This window comes from Episyrphus balteatus, chromosome 3 (assembly GCF_945859705.1).
Source record: "Episyrphus balteatus chromosome 3, idEpiBalt1.1, whole genome shotgun sequence".
NCBI classification, from domain to species: Eukaryota; Metazoa; Arthropoda; class Insecta; order Diptera; family Syrphidae; genus Episyrphus; species Episyrphus balteatus.
This window is the reverse complement of record NC_079136.1, coordinates 109,259,539-109,264,792: the sequence shown is the minus strand read 5'-3', so window position 1 is coordinate 109,264,792 and position 5,254 is coordinate 109,259,539.

Sequence of the window (5,254 nt, the reverse complement as noted above, 5' to 3'; positions counted from 1 at the left end):
TTTGTGGGCCCCATATGGATCTTTCGAGGCCCATGGAATTATCTTTATGGCCTTTAAGTCAATGAAGGCCTCCTATGGATCTTTGGAGGCCTACCGAATTCTGTTTGGGGGCCCTATATGAATCTTTCGAGGCAAAAAACAAAAAACAACAAAAACTTTATCTGTATAGATTTTTGAAAAATCCAGATAATTATCCAGATTTTACTCGATAAAAACAGTGGTGCCAAGGTACTTTATTTGTTGTGTTAAGCCTGAACTACATCAAAACACAAAGTCAAAAAAGTTCAAAAAAGTAAACACGATGTTTTTTCTTCTTCCCCCTAGTAGCTTGTTTGTATATCTCTCTTTCATTTTAAAAAAGTATTCGGTTCAAAAAGCTTGAACAAGACCAAGCTTTCAATTTTCACAAAGTTTTAAAAACAAATACACTGAAACAATATTTTATATCCTTTCCGTAAGGTAGCTCTTCGATCACATAGTTCCTGTCATTTTCCGAAAAAAAGCTCTTTTGACAAACGGGAAACCTACACTATCTCCAAAAAAAAAAATTTCAATCGGATAAAATCTCCAGAAAATTTTTGACCCCATGGACAAAATCTCCATGGGGAAAGGCATCCAATGGACAAAATCTCCAATAAATAATTTTTTCTCCCATTTTCTCCAAATCCCCAAAAATCTCCAATTAGCAAAAACAAAAACGTAATAGAATGATAGAAAAACCCTGTAAGTCAAAGTTAAATCAGAACTTAACACGACAATTTTAAAATCATAAAGGTTGCTCTATTACAACGGAACAGAAATTATGTAAGCAACCGTGACTTGACAATGATTCTAATATACTGGAACAATGATTCTAATATACTGGAAGGATACAGCAAGTTGAACTTAGCATAATCTTTTGAAGCAAGTTATCACAGCTTACAAATAAATATGAGTAAAAATAGGTCTTTCCAAAATGAAGATGCGCAAGTTGTGTATCAAGCAATCAAATCGCACGCGCGATTAAAACGTCCTTAAGCTACTTATTTTTTTTTCAAAATTATTTTTTTCTAGAAGATATTGAAAAAAGAAATTTATGATAAATATCTCCAAATCTTGCTTGTTTTTTCCAAAGTAATGAACGGTTTTTGAACCAAATTCCAGTTTGCGTCTTCTGTTTTTGACTTAAAAAAAGCAACATATTACATATTATATTAAATTTAAAATTACTTTTTGGGAGTTTATAGCGAAAATAGTGATGAGTGTAGCTCAAAAATTAGACGTGATAGAATAAATCTGTAAACATGTAGCCTTGTCGCCTTGTAGCCATGTCACCATGTCGCCTTGTCGCCTTGTCGCCATGTCGCCTTGTCGCCATGTCGCCTTGTCGCCATGTCGCCTTGTCGCCATGTCGCCTTGTCGCCTTGTCACCATGTCGCCTTGTCCCCATGTCGCCTTGTCGCCATGTCGCCATGTCGCCTTGTCGCCTTGTCGCCTTGTCGCCTTGTCGCCTTGTCACCTTGTCGCCATGTCGCCTTGTCGCCATGTCGCCATGTCGCCCTGTCGCCTTGTCACCTTGTCGCCATGTCGCCATGTCGCCTTGTCGCCTTGTCGCCATGTCGCCTTGTCGCCATGTCGCCATGTCGCCCTGTCGCCTTGTCACCTTATCGCCATGTCGCCTTGTTGCCATGTCGCCTTGTCGCCATGTCGCCTTGTCGCCATGTCGCCATGTCGCCCTGTCGCCATGTCGCCTTGTCGCCTTGTCGCCATGTCGCCATGTCGCCTTGTCGCCATGTCGCCTTGTCGCCATGTCGCCATGTCGCCTTGTCGCCATGTCGCCTTGTCGCCATGTCACCATGTCGCCTTGTCGCCATGTCGCCATGTCACCTTGTCGCCTTGTCGCCTTGCCGCCATGTCGCCTTGTCGCCATGTCGCCATGTCGCCTTGTCGCCATGTCGCCATGTCACCTTGTCGCCATGTCGCCTCTTCGCCTTGTCGCCTTGTCGCCTTGTCGCTTTGTCGCCATGTCGCCTTATCGCCATGTCGCTTTGTCGCCATGTCGCCATGTCGCCTTGTCACCATGTCGCCATGTCGCCATGTCACCATGTCGCCTTGTCGCCTTGTCGCCATGTCGCCATGTCGCCATGTCACCATGTCGCCTTGTCGCCATGTCGCCATGTCGCCTTGTCGCCTTGTCGCCATGTCGCCATGTCGCCTTGTCGCCATGTCGCCATGTCGCCTTGTCGCCATGTCGCCTTGTCGCCTTGTCGCCTTGTCGCCATGTCGCCTTGTCGCCATGTCGCCATGTCGCCTTGTCGCCATGTCGCCATGTCGCCTTGTCGCCATGTCGCCTTGTCGCCATGTCGCCTCTTCGCCTTGTCGCCTTGTCGCCTTGTCGCTTTGTCGCCATGTCGCCTTGTCGCCATGTCGCTTTGTCGCCATGTCGCCTTGTCGCCATGTCGCCTTGTCGCCTTGTCACCATGTCGCCTTGTCGCCATGTCGCCATGTCGCCATGTCACCATGTCGCCTTGTCGCCATGTCGCCATGTCGCCTTGTCGCCTTGTCGCCATGTCGCCATGTCGCCTTGTCGCCATGTCGCCATGTCGCCTTGTCGCCATATCGCCTTGTCGCCTTGTCGCCATGTCGCCTTGTCGCCATGTCGCCTTGTCGCCATGTCGCCTTGTCGCCATGTCGCCTTGTCGCCATGTCGCCATGTCGCCTTGTCGCCATGTCGCCTTGTCGCCATGTCGCCATGTCGCCTTGTCGCCTTGTCGCCATGTCGCCATGTCGCCATGTCGCCATGTCGCCTTGTCGCCATGTCGCCTTGTCGCCATGTCGCCATGTCGTCCTGTCGCCTTGTCGCCTTGTCGCCATGTCGCCTTGTCGCCTTGTCGCCATGTCGCCCTGTCGCCTTGTCGCCTTGTCGCCATGTCGCCTTGTTGCCATGTCGCCTTGTCGCCATGTCGCCTTGTCGCCTTGTCGCCATGTCGCCATCTCGCCATCTCGCCTTGTCGCCTTGTCGCCATGTCGCCTTGGCGCCATGTCGCCATGTATGTCGCCTTGTCGCCATGTATGTCGCCTTGTCGCCATGTTGCCTTGTCGCCTTGTCGCCATGTCGCCTTGTCGCCTTGTCGCCATGTCGCCATGTCGCCATGTCGCCTTGTCGCCTTGTCGCCATGTCGCCATGTCACCTTGTCGCCATGTCGCCTTGTCGCCTTGTCGCCATGTCGCCTTGTCGCCATTTCGCCTTGTCGCCTTGTCGCCATGTCGCCATCTCGCCATCTCGCCTTGTCGCCATGTCGCCTTGTCGCCATGTCACCCTGTCGCCATGTCGCCTTGTCGCCATGTTGCCTTGTCGCCAGCCCCTACAATAATCCATCTTACTAATTTAATAATAATGACTTTTCAGTGAATTAGAAAATTTTGAAAAGTAAAAAAAGTTTTTATATTTTTGTTTGTTTTTTTTTTTACCTCGAATATCTTAGGCGTGGCAAAATCGCATCGTCACCTCCTCGCGGTGCCCGCTGGATATCCAACTAATGACGAGCGTTGGATCCATTCGATCCACGAGCTGAGTCACCTAAATTATCTTTTCAGGAACTAGGAGCAAAAGAACAGAAATATCGCTCTGAATGCACCAGCTCACAATTAAATCCAAGAGCGTCTGACACATATTGTGCGGCACACTGGTCAGCGTCTGTACCCTGTGGGGCGGCTGAATATAAACTATGGATAGAAGTAACTGACCTATTTATGGTACGAAAACAAAGTTAACCCTTAACCACCTACCTGCGGTCTCACAGACCGCAACGGAAAAATTGTGAATTTTGGTGCCTTGTAATTTTGTTGAAGATTTTTTTATATTACATTTTTTATTTTTATTTAATTCTTTGATATGTTAGTTTATAAGAATGAATATGAAGAATTCGAAATTTTAGGCTCCTACTGTAACAGAGCTCAATATATAAGCACAGTCAGTGCCCATATAGAGGGTAGGTGGTTAAGGGTTAAAAAAATTATGGCAATGAACAAAACGACTAGATTAAATACCCCAGGTGGCAATCCAGTTAAACTGGTAAATCCAGTCTCTTTAGAGGTCGGTCCTATGGATTCTGGGGAGGACCAATTATTGCTTATAAATATTGAGAGACGAAGTTCAAAGATGCAAAGAACTCCCCCAAACAAATTTACTTCAGGGGTTACATCACCGACAACTCCAAACAATACTATCGATGTTAAACACATCAGAGAAAAAGGGACCAAGAAAAATGAAGAGATCGACATTACAGATCAACAGAGTTCCATCGAAGACAAAGAGATAGACCAATCAAAATCAAAGAACTACTTTGAAGAATGGCAAATTGAAATAGCAGCAAGAAAACAACTTGAAGTTCTAGTTCAAAGTCTTCAGCTGCAAGTGAAAAAACTCGAAGAGAAAGTTTCCTTACTTGACAAGAAAGATTCAAAGTCCACGCTTCAGTTAAGTCCAAAATATATTGAGCGTGAATATCAAACTGATGAAGAAGAGCTCTTGTTTGAAACTGAGAAAAAGAAAAATAAGCGTATCACAAAGAAACGAAAACCAAACGGGAGTCCTGAGATTTGTTTAAGAAATCAGAAAAACTCTAAAAACGAAAATAATAAAGAATTGTTTACAGAAACTAAAGAACCGAATAATGTGGTAGCTGTTGTTAAATCAAATTCTCACGCTAAAGGCAGCAACAAAATTACACCACCACCAATTATGATCTCAGGATTTCCAATTTTTGGAGATCTTAAGAAAATAATAGAAAATTGTACTAAAAAAGCTTGCAAATACACATCGTACAACAAAGACAATTGGAAAGTCATAGTCGAAGAAGCCGACGAGTATAGATCTGTCACTGAAGAACTGAGCAAACACCAAATTCAATGGCACTCATATGAGAACAAAGCTACAAGGCCAATAAAAGTAGTAGCCAGAGGTCTTCATTCCTCGTGCTCTCCTGAGGAAGTAGTGGAAGATCTTGTACAAAAAGGCTACCAAGCCCTTGATGCAGTCAATCTATTTAAGAATAAGACAATTAAAAACTCCTCTGGAGAATCGACGACAAGTAAGAGGTTACTACCTTTATTCATGCTAACTTTTGACAGTAAACAAAGTGTCGAGGAGATTTATAAAGTAAGATCAATCTTGGACATAGCTGTTAAAATTGAACCACTCCGAAAATCTAAAGTTTTTCCGCAGTGCAAACGTTGCCAAGCTTTTGGTCATACCCAAAAATACTGCCACCGT